The 12,621-nt window shown below is 42.7% G+C and overlaps 1 protein-coding gene across 2 annotated transcripts in view; it reads right to left on the bottom strand.

Annotated features, from left to right (window-relative positions):
* Positions 1–12,621, bottom strand: part of RASAL3 (RAS protein activator like 3) — a 245,284-nt gene that overhangs the window by 142,842 nt on the left and 89,821 nt on the right. The window lies entirely within an intron of this gene.

Raw genomic sequence — 12,621 nt, 5'->3', positions numbered from 1 at the left:
AAACTACTTGCCAGGTTCAAAAGTTCAGGCTCATCATTAGTAGCCATTTCCTGTAGTGCTTCCTGAGGGGCCCCTCCAGAGTTCAGTTGCCAGTTGCAACTATTATGTGACCCTGCTCTGAACCTCAGAATAGTTACACATATGCCACAAAGGTCCTGAATTACAGCTAAGGGAGACAAGCAGGAGCCAGGCTGGAAGTTAAAATCCATTAATCAGCCCCTAATTCATTATTGTCAGTTGGGGCAGGGCAGGTGTTGTAACTAATTTTGCAACAATGAAAGCACTTAGCAAGTGCAAAAGATCACTAATCAGGGCGCACTAAGGAAGCAGGTGCCAGCTAAAAAAATATTCTGTGACACATTAATCAGCCCCAAATTAATTCAGGTCACTTGAGGCAGGGAAGGGGTGCTTTGCTTCGCCGAAAATAATGTACCCTGGACAACCAGAGGGTGTGGTGATGAAACAGAGGGTGGCATGGGTGGGCCAGAGGGTGGCATGAGTAGTCAGAGAGTGGCAGTGGTGACAGAGAGTGGCAGTGATGAAGAAGAGTGTCCCAAACAGGCTGGACACGTAGAAACAACAAGTTCGCAAAACTTGCGACCCGACAGGTAAGTTCGCAAATTGCGAAATTGTAAAAACCCTCGCGAACTGGCAGAAACACGGGCGAACACAAAAAAAAAAAATCCGCAAATTCGCGGGAATTCGCGGATTTTGCGGATTGCGAGTTCGCAAATCCGCAAAATTCGCGAACGCGAGATCCGCAAAATTCGCCCATGCTTAGATGCAATCCACCTTAAGATATTCAGGGGCATATTTACTAACCCTTGTGCCACCGGAGCACCACTTTTTGTGATGCTCCGGCGGCAAAAACCTTGAAATCATATCTATGAGGCTACACAAAGCCAATTTGCATGATTCTGAATGGCCTCATAGATATGGAGTAAGGCAAAGCAGCTCAAATCGCTTATTTGCCTTACTCTGCACTCAGGAGGTGTTCCATGGGCATTGCGGGGTGTTATCCCACAAAACACCCATGGATTTTGACACTTTCCCAGATTTACGAGAGCATGTAAACCTGAGGAAGCACTAAAACCTTACGCCTTCAGAGGCGAGGTGTAACGAGGAGAAATAACTTTATTTCTCCTCGTTTCTTCCTCCTTCTATGTGTGCTGTATTCTGTAGCACACATAGAAAGAGGAAAAAGCCTCTTAGGCACAAAAACTATCCTGCCGACATCACAGGCACCCTTGCACCATGGTGCAAGGATGCCTGCATTGGCGCTAAGCTGCTCAAACAGCGCCAGTGCAGGGGGAAAGGAGAGGAATGCACCGTATTGCAGAAATACGGTGCATTCCTGCCCTTTCACTTTGGCATAATGCAGCACCACAAGCAGACTTGCTTCGCTGCTCTACACCAACTCCCCATAAATGAGGACCTCAATGTATAGGCTTTCTATTTTCTGCAAATTTTTTGCATAGTGCTTAAAAATAGAAACATGGTGTTAGGTTGCTAGGAACTTGTTAACTATGTTAAGACTGTTCAGCTTGTTGTCACTGGCCATGCCATGCATTTCTACATTCAGTTTCTCGATCTATGTGGGTACCATTCATATTTTGTGCTCTAGACTTTATCCTGTTTCTTAATGCTATGTTGAGAATGTTATTCATTTAAGAAAAAGGGTTTGGCGTTCCACTGTGTGCCTGAACTCATCTAAAGGGACTAATTGTGAGCAGAAAACACCACCTGCACAGTATTGGTCAGTGGGTCGTGTATAGTTCTCAGTACAACTGGACTTGTGATTCGTGTTGGTGTATTGAAATAAGTGCTTGCAACAAAGGGCTTGCAATCCAAACAGCTGCAGCTCTATGGGGCCCCCCGGATTGTCACAGGTTGGTTCCAGACCAGATGTATGTAAGAGCACAACTCCCGGTCAGGGAGATCATAACTCCAACTCCAGCTGTTGGGATCGGAATTTCAGAGCCCAGACCAGGAGTTGAGGTATGCACAGCTCCAGAAGATCAGTATTAGCAAACATCTCCAGGTTAATAGTGGTAAAGGGTAAAGCTCCAGACCATGGGTTAGGGTGTGCACAGCTTCGGCTTAATTCTCAAATGTATGCACAGCTCCATGGATAGTCGCTGTAGTGAACAGCCCCGGGTAAAGGGTCATTGAGTGCATAGCTCCAGCTCAAGGATCAAGAAGTGCAGGGCCTAAAGTCAGGGAATTTAGACTGCATTGCTGCGGTTAAAGGATTGTATTTGTTTTGGTGGAGTGGAGCACCTGACGTACGTTTTCTTACAATTATGCTAATGAGAGGGAACCAAAAGTGTTGTGTAGTTCCTACCAATCCATAGGACCAGCGCATTGTTTGGACAACATAAACTAAGGGCCTAGTGTCAAGACTGATTCTGGACACCCCAGTAGGATATGTTGGCCTATAGACCAGCTAGCTCACAGTAAACCCATAAGCCCCCCTAACCTACCAAGAAGCAAATGGTTTTCTGGATACCACTGAACAAGACAACCCTGACTCCTCAGGAATCGTGGAAACAGTAGAGAATCTTTCGCTCAGTCACTCGTGCTCACTTATTCTCAGAGAAATATATAGAGAATACATAATAATAGTCGGACATTTTCAATAATATTTATTGAACCAAAGTTATTCTTGCATAAAATATGTGTGCCTCAATGATTAGTAGACAGAAGCAGATAAACGTGATTACAAGCACCAAAAGCGTAAATAGAAGATATAGTTCTACCATGGTGCTGAAACAATGTATATATGCAAGCATATAAAACAAGGCAGTAATCTAGCATACTCCTACTATGCGAACCCTACTCTAAGTGTACCTAGAGTGTGTATAGTTAGAGAGCCAAGAATCCCCCCAAGGGACGATCCAACCCCATTACCTGATGGGACAGAGTAAAGGACTCCATCTTAGTCACAAACTGGACACCCCTCACAAGATTTCAGACCGCTGCGTGGTGATTTTTCAGCATGCAAGGACACTCAGTGTCAGCGGAAGTACCTCTTCTCCTAATCTATCAGCATACTCATCTTTTATAATAGAAAGCAGCCTTGGGATGTGCTCATAGACTTGTGATGGTATGGATATATAGATAGCCCTGTTGCCCCGTGGATGAAGATAGTGATGACATTTGTACGTAGTGTGAAACAAGCCTTGTACATGATATTCAGGATGTTGTGATAATGTTTTGCGAAGCTAGATATAAAAACAAGTTTAGTTTCAGAAAAACGAATCCAACATTGCCGTGCATGCAAATGTTTGCAAAAGGTCACAGCTGGAAATGTTATTTGTGAAGACAATGTAAGAAATAAACTACTTTGCCACATGGGCCTAACTCTGGAATATAACAAAAACAACTGCTTTAACTAAAACATTTAATTTATAGCTGGCCTGGTTGGGTGTGTATATATTTGATTTCAATAGAAACAAGGCTAGTTGAGAAGGTTTCTGAAATTAAGTAAAGGCTTGCAAACCCTGCATGGAAGAGAGGGTGCAACTGGCAATAAATGGGTATTGACGAGGGGCTGAGGTAAGGGACACACTTACATCTCGTGGCATCCCACATTGTATTGTATTGATTAAGAATCTTTGTAGGGCAAAGCACTCATATTCAATTATTCTTTGACTAATAGTAGAAGTCCTCCAACTGCTCATACATGATCCTCAGCAAAAGAGCTTAAGACTAATTAATTCAATTGACATGCACAAATCACTTTGTATCCATCTTCATCCTGTATTTCAATATTTTTATTCTTGATACATTTTATTTTTAAGGAATCAGCCCAGCCAACGGAACTTCATCAGGGTTTACAGTTTTCTACTTTTCAAGAACTATGATTGCCACAATGTATTGCTGCTGTAGTCTCAACAGTTGAACAGGTCCAAGCAACTGCTGGTGGGCATGGGCTGCGTGCGCCAGCACTGGAGCAACTCATCATGCAAAGTCCTGGGAAACTTGCCAGCTTTGTTCAGATCACAGATCTGCATGATGCCAGCAACCCGTACCCTCCAGCAATTGAGTTGTAAGGAAGCATGTTATGAGCTTTGAAATTTGCAACAAGTGCTTGGGTCTGTTGAACTTTTTAGTATGTGAAAGAACAACAGGAGTAAAACCCATAAACCACGTCGGGATGGGTGTAGGATGTGTATAAAAAACAATTCCCAACAGGTATCAATTTAAGGCAGTTCAATGATGTATGCAGTCAGCATTACATAAGAAAGAAACAAGGAGAGTCATGCGGTTAAAGAGCTTGTTATTCACCAATTCGAAAAAGGGCGTTTTCACATGGAAATACAGTTAGGCAGCACTGTACAGAGGAAATCATGTGACAACCCGAAGGCACTTGGTGAGTGGTGATATATACAAGTGGTGAAAGGTGATGATGCAAGTGCTGAACGTGAACAGTGTGAACGGCGCAAGGTGACAAAGAAATATACAGTGGTGGCTCCGCAGGACTTGGTTTTGGTCACTTAGATCATGGTTTCAACATTTTGCGCATGATGACATCACAGCGCAATTCTATGGCGCACCTAACGTCTTTGGCTCTTGAAAAATGTTCGGTGCCGTTTAGTAACACCTTCAGAAAGTGTAGTAACTGTGGCAGGGTTCACTCGTTTGTTCCCACGCTGATTTAATCGTGGCAGTCCAATCCTCCTATGTCCGCAATGTCGGGAAGCAGGTCACACTGGGGGGCGCATTCTGCATTTTTAACATTGCGGCGGGGGTGCTTTCAGCACCGCCCGCCGCAATGCCAAAAATGCATGTCGCGCGGTGCCTGCGATGTTGTACCCCCCCATGTGCCCCCCTCCACCCCCCAAACATCCTGGGGGCCCACAACGGGCTCCCAACCTAAAAAAACACCTGCCTTTCCGTGGCCACGGAAAGGCTACCTTCCTCCTGCATCCTGATATGGAGGAAGGCAGACACCGCCACCATATGAAACCCTTTTCCGCCTGGTCGACTTGTCGACCAGGTGGAAAAGCGGCAGACGGTCTTCCTGTCTGCCGCGCCCCCGCCATACTAATATGGCGGGGGGAATGGGTGGCGGGCGGGCTAGGATGTAGGGCGGATTGCTACCACCCTTATGGCGGTGGCGATCCGCCCTACATCCTAATGGACATCTTTGTATGAGGAATAAATATAATGGATGGAGATGTATTTAGAGTGATTTGGAGATTGCAAGGGAATTGATTCGTTTTAAGCTCTCTGACTAAGGAAAATGCATGAACAGTTGGCGGCCTTGTAGTATTAATCAATGAACACATTTATCTGAGTGCTTTGCCCTGCAAAACTTCTTTATCAAATATGCTTTTTGTGGAAGACGCTTGTGGTTGCTAAGCTTTAGGGTTGATCAGCACCAATCTGTACTTTGTATTACTGTGCAGGTGCGGGCTAATTTACCTTAGCTGCATGCAGTAATTTGTAATATTTGTATTGTATTGCATTGTAGCATTTATATAGCATTTGCAACCCCTGTGTTGGGCACGGAAGTGCTTGCCTATATTGGCAGCAAGCTACACCATATAGAGTATGTTATTAGGAGGGTGTTGTCTTTGATTTGATCTTGTGCGTAAAGTATTTCCATGTCGTGCATGATGACCACCGAGGTGCAGTTATCATGTGAAAGGGTGTGGCGCTTAGCAGTGTGATGGATGAAGTAGAGTGAGAGATAGGCACACAGTTGACGTTTTTGAGCAGCAACCTTTGTGGTATTACTTAAGATTATAGTCCACTTTCTAGTTACTACATTGGGTTGTCCATTCTGAGAAATTTTGTGTAGAGTTTATGGTCCTGAGCAGGCATAGATTTGAAGACGAACAACTTTTGGGGAGATCTGCTGGGGTGGACTTTGTTGCTATCATCTCAAATCTGCTTGTCATTGTGAGATATAATGGAGTGGCCATAGTATGTATCTATTTGAGACCTGCAGTCCGGGCCCCTACTTTTTGTTTTTTAAATGGTTTCTGATCCAGTGGGACTCTTGTGGCAGCCACAATGGGCTCCTGTGCTCCTATTTGGCCTGAGGTGTCCCTCTGGGACCCCTCACAAGGTCCTGGGGGTCAGGGTACCCCTGGCCTGCCCCTATACCTTATATGTTTAAATGTGTTGAGAGAGAATATCGAGTTGGAAATGTCGACTTACACAAATATCGAGTTGGAAATATCGTGATTCAGAAATAGCGACAGCAAGAATATTGTGGTCAAGAATATCGAATTTAAGGTAAGAAATATCATTTTTAAAAATATAGAAGTCATTAATATTGTTTGCAAAAACATAGCTGTTTAAAATATTGATTTTTGAATTAGTGTTATGTATTTTAGTTTATATTTTAATTGTATGTGATGTATTTTTTTGTATAAGTATTGTTTATGTTTTTTAATATATGTGTTATATTTTTAGTCGTTAACAACTTTATTTTAATTAAATTTAGCGTTTTTTAGTTCTGTAGCTGGTTGTGGGTTTGTAGGGGAATAGGGTGGGAAGTAATTTAATTATAATAATGTAGGGATTATTTTTTATTTATTTAATTTAGATTTTATAGTGTTAATTGAGGGAAGTAATTTATTTGTAATTAATTATTAATTGGTTGTTAATTAATATTAATTAATTAATTGATAACCAATTATGGTTATTGTGTAATTCTTTTTGGTGCAGGTTGTGGGGTTTATTGGGGTAAAGTGTGGGAAGTAATTTATGTTTAATTAATCATAATTGGTAGATCATTAATGTTTATTAATTAATTAATATTTAATTAGGGTAGTTGTTTATATTTTTGTGTGTGTGGGTTATACGTTTTAGGGTTAAAGGGTATACTATTTGTTTTTTAATTGAAAATATGTTTACAATTTGTAATTCATTTATTTACAATTTAAATTTACCAGTGGTTTGTGGGGATTATAGGGGTAAAGTATGGGAAGTTTACTAAATTGTATGAGTTTTAATTTGTTTTTTAATTAATAATATTTCTTTAATTGGTAATTAAGTATGTTAATTATGTAAGTACATTTTTTAAATAAAATTTACATGTGGGTTGTGAATTGTGTGGTGTTATAGGGCAGGAAATAAAATACGTACATTTATGTAACATTTAATGTTTTTGATTCTAAATAATATCTAATGAAACTATTTATATGTTTGAAAATTATTTGTTCTTTTATTTTATATAATATGTGTAGGTATTTGTCATAAGCATTCAACATTATAATATGTTTTCTTTAATGTTTAACATTAAATATATTTGTATTTTACGTTTTAATATATTTATAAATTGTTTATTTATTAATTAATATTTTTGGTGTTAATATTTTGTTTGTTTTTAATTTTGAACTGACTGGAGTGACACTATTAATTGTCACCCCTTTGCAATCCAACATTTTCCCTACTGTTGCATTGATTGGAGTGGGAATAGTAAATGTTATCCTGCCACTATTAAACACTTTCCCTACTTTTGCACTCACTAGAGTGGGAATAGTAAGTTTTACCCCTCCACTATCCAACACTTTTTCTGCTATTGCACTCACTGGAGTGGGAATAGTAATTTTTACCCCTACGCAATCCAAAACTTTCCCTACTGTTGCACTGACTGAAGTGGGAATAGTAAGTTTTATCTCTCCGCTATCCAACACTTTCCCTACTGTTACACTTACTGGAGTGGGAATAGTAAGTTTTACCCCTCTGCTATCCAACACTTTCGCTACTGTTGCACTCATTGGAGTGGGAATAGTAATTTTTACCCTTCTGCTATCCAACACTTTCCCTACTGTTACACTCACTGGAGTGGGAATAGTAAGTTTCACCCCTCTGCTATCCAGCACTTTCCCTACTGTTGCACTCACTGGAGTGGGAATAGTAATTTTTTCCTCTCCGCTATCCAACACTTTCCCTACTATTGCACTCACTGGAGTGGGAATAGTAATTTTTACACCTCTGCTATCCAACACTTTCCCTACTGTTGCACTCACTGGAAGCAATTTCAGGAGTGGCTGCCATTAGGTCCCCAATGACAGGGTCATTGCGCACCAGACTCCAGTTTTTCCTGAAGATCTTACGAAGAGCCTGATGCTGGCGATTGTATTTTAGAATTAGTCTAGTTGGCTCTTTACCATGTGCGGAAGGAACACTGTTTTTTAATCATTGTTTACCAAGGCAGTCTGCCTAGGGATGTGATTGGCTTTGACAATAGGTTTGTCAGTCATGGTGGCAGTATATCCACTAGCCAGGAATCTCTCTTTACTGGCATTTTGTATATATATCCACAATGAAATCCCAAAGCGCGACCATACAAAACGGGGCAAAACCAGGATACAGACTCCGTAAGCAAGGATGCAGGTAAGTGTAGTTTATTCAAACATCATAAGTCCAAATGACGTGTTTCGGCCGCCAGACATGCAACCTTGTTCACAAAGCGAGCTGTTAAGAAATGGTGCATTATATACAGGTGACAATGGCAGTATTTTTTCCATTTTGTTTAAAGTTAGTAGGCATTTTACTAAATGTGGTAGCTTTTACTGTAGTGCTGCTTTACTGCCAAAGGTAGAAATGACATCAGCATCATGTCGTCATGTGTTGACATAATGAGCAGACTATGTGAAATGCGTTAATCCGCAGCATGAGATGAAAAGCAAACTCTGTAGATAGCAGCGTACATATTCTGCCATCAATTTGAAAATCTATTGGGCTCAGCTTGTGTGCACTGAATAAGTGAGTAACTCCATGGGATATCCCCAGTCCGATCTCCTGCTACCCCCCTTAGTGGAGACAATGTGTTTCCATACTATTAAGGCTGCAAGTGCTGATTTGTACCAGGGTGTGTTTATATATATGTTTATATTTGTATATAATTTAAAAATGATAAAATAAATTAAAATGTATAGTTTATTTATTGTTTTCAAGTAAATACGTATATATATATATATATATATATGTATGTATATATATATATATATATATATATATATATATATATATATATATATATATATATATATATATATATATATATATAATGCATGTGTGTTTAGTTGTTATTTTTGTTAAAATGTATATTAAATCCACTTTATTTTTTTAAATAAATGTTGTTATGTAATATTTATTCTTCTATTTTATATACATATAAAAATCGAAATTTTGTACAGCTCTATTTTGAACATCAATATTTCCCCCCGATATTTTTGTACTTACCTGTTTTGATTTTTTTGCATTCTATATTTTTTCATCGATATTTTTTCCTTCTATATTTTTTACATTGATAGTCTGTCAGTGAACCATGTTTAAATACAACATTTCAATTCATGTTGTGGCCAGCCAATCAGAACTTGAGCTCCTGCGAGAGCAATTGGCCAACAGGAAAAAAGTCCTCTCTGCTAATCATATCACACGCTTTCTTGGTAAAGATCTAGCTTTATGCAGTCCAGTATATATATATATACATCTTTTTGCTTTCTTTGTGCATGAAATATTTCGGGGGGGATCTGTAATGCAGGGTCTAGGAACAAAAACATTTTTTGTATAATTTTCCAGCAAAATTGCGAAACTACTGCAAAATAAAGTGCAGGTTTCAGTGATTACCTTTAAAAAAAAACTGAGGCGGGGCAGGGCCCGGGGTGGCACACAATATTCTTTTTGGGGAGGGGGGCACGTGGTCTCCCTTTATAAGCTGCTGTGTATAATAAGGGGAGGGAGAGTGAAGCCCCCCAACCTAGCCCTAATAGGGCACCAGGGACCCCACCCCCCTCCTTGCACTGCTAATTGCCCCACATATTAAATCCCTCATAATATCTTCTGCGACATTATTGATAATATCATTGCAGCATTTGCAATAAAATTAATGATGAGAAACCTGTACATGCCGGGGGTGAGTTATAGTTAACTTAGAACTTGTGTGTGAAAGGAGATTCCTAACACTGAAGGCTTGCACACTCTTTGCATGAAACTGGAGAGTTTCTTCACATAATCAATTGCTTAAAAATAACGCTTTCCAAAGTTCATCTCCTTGTAATTTAATATCTCTTTATTTCATATTTCTTCTTTCATTTTTAAATTAAATAAATTTTTTTACATGTCAAATGTATCATCTTGATTAATGAATTTTGTGTAACACCCAATGCATTTCGGGTCATCAAAACACGACCCTTCCTCAGGGGTCTAAAAGGAAAAACACAGGACCAGATGAGTCTCAATTGAGTAAAGTAACAGTTTTTTAGAAAGAAAACGTGACATCGTAAACCTGTCTAGACAACACGAAATCAATGTCTCATCAGTAATTTGCGTGAGTAGTTGGATACTAACAGAAAATATAAAAATTCGAGGAAAGAATTGGTGTGGTGGGGTACCTATATATCGAATGTGCATGAACAATCAAGGCAAATAGAGTGCTAGAATGATGTGGGGTTCGCCTAAAAGTGACTGTGGGCTGGAGCATGAAACCGAAACGACGCTTAGGGTGTCAAGGACCGATAATAATTCCATTGTGCGAATATCAAAATACGAGGTCGTGGTGTCAAGAATAACCATGCGTGGGGGGAGGAGCCTGGCTCGCGAGCAAGATGGCCGCCTGACTCCTCAGCTCCGCTGACCATCTCGCCACTCTCCCGATTTCCGCCTCATCCTGATCCTGTTTCTTGTACTGCTTGCCGGCAGCGGAACCGGGAGGCGGTGCTGATCACGCCGATGTGCTCCTCGGGTTGATCCCGGCAGGGGAAGTGCCGAAACGCCCCCACCTTCCTCTCCTGCTTCCCGGAGGTGACCGGGTCTTTGTCCTTTGTTGGCGTCCGACTCTCCGCGGAACGACGGCGGCCATTGCCGGCACTACGGGGTCGGCTGGCATGGCGGAGCAGCTGTTCTACACCCTCCGCTTCCCACCTCGCCTGATCCCTGGGCTATGGACACTCTAGCAGGGAGGCGCAACGTTGTTTCTCTTGGGCTCGGGAGCGGCTCTACAGATACATTGTGTCCCCGAGTGTGGCAGCGGGCGCCATCTTCCCGATTGCTTTCATCTTCCGCAATCGTCGACCCTGGGCTGCTGCAGCGGACGCCACCTATTGCCCACGCCGCTTCGACACCGGGAAGAATGGATGGGGCTGCCCTAATGTCCTTGGACTCGTTTTGCCAGGCTGAACGTTGGCGGGGCGCCCAGACGCCTGCAGGGAGTGACGGTGGCCGATTGCCGGGGCAGCTCCACATCGAGTTGCCTTGGGTGCAGGATCAAGATGCGTCCTCTCTCCCTGCGGAACCATTGCAGCTCAGCGATATTTTGGGTGCCCTACGCACCTTGAAGGCTGCCATGTCTACAGCGGCCTGTGACTTGGGGGCTCGGTTGGACGCGATGCTGACTGTGCCCTCTCTGCCCTACCAAGGATGCCATCGAAAGCCGGACACTACGCCATACCCTGTCTCTGGCGTTTGTGGTGTCTCCGCCCTGGTGGCTACTGGTACACTGGGGTTGTCGGACCCCAATATGGCCGCGGTGCCGGCGGTAACACCTTCACGGAGGTCCACCGCTTCTGGAGCCACGCTATGCCCGGAGGACCATCACTGCGAAATATACCCTATGGCCTCTTTGTGGAATATTGCCGTGACCCGTTCCCTTCTCCGAGACCGGCTGCCACTCGCTCGTGTACTGGATCCTGGGGTGACTTGGCCGCGTGTGGTTTTTCCCCCTACCACTGCAGACCACCTGACTATGCGCTGGATTAACTCTACTGACCGCCTCTTCGTCCTGTTGTGGTCCCTCTGCTCCCTCACCGTCTCCGGACCGCCTGTTGTGCAGTTGGACTGTGTCGCTACACCGTATCGACGGGGTCAGGGTTGAGGTTGCCCCTTACCAAGTCAGGACTGTCCTACTTGTACTGCTGGGATGCTGATGGACTGCTGGGACTGTGTCACGTTGGTACTGTACTGGTTGAGGGGTCGGGGTACGGGCGGCCTGAGTAATACATGTCCGGGGCTTTTAGGTATAACCGTGCTGCTGTTATTTATCCAGTTGGGCTAAGTTGTTGCATTTTACCGAAAGGGGCAAGGCTGCGGGTGTCCTCTCTCAACTCGGAACTTTGTCTCGTATTGCTGGGGTGCTGACGGACTGCCGGGGACTTTGCAAATTGGTATTGTATTGGCAGTGGGGCTGGGGTAAGGGCGGCCGGAATAATATGTGCGGGTTGCTTTCGATATGTTCTTATGGCCCTCCCCCGGTCTTATGTGATTTGTATTTTTTTCTTCCTCTTCTTTATGGTACTCTCTCTCTTTTCCCTCCTTACTTATTTCTATATTTCGGGTTCTCTTTCTTGGGGCGACAGACACACTGCTAGGGGGGGGGTAGGCCATAGCCTCTGCATGCGTGTAGGGTCCTCATTGGTTCGTTTTTGTTTCTATGGGCCTTATTTTTCTCTTTTTGTTTTTCCTTTTCTTTTTGCTTCTCTTTTCCTTTCTTCTTTTTTCTTGTCTCTTGTCTCTATATTTCGGGTACTCTAATGGGCGACAGACACACTGCAAGGGGGGGGGGGGGGTAGGCCGTAGCCTCTGCATGCGTGTAGGGTGGGGGGATTTATATGTATAATTTTTTCGTTTCTATGGGCCTTGTTTCTTTTTACTTTCATC

Source organism: Lissotriton vulgaris, chromosome 1_1 (genome assembly GCF_964263255.1).
Source record: "Lissotriton vulgaris chromosome 1_1, aLisVul1.2, whole genome shotgun sequence".
Taxonomy (NCBI): domain Eukaryota; kingdom Metazoa; phylum Chordata; class Amphibia; order Caudata; family Salamandridae; genus Lissotriton; species Lissotriton vulgaris.
The sequence above is the reverse complement of the archived record's forward strand: the minus strand, read 5'-3'. Positions and strand labels throughout refer to the sequence as shown.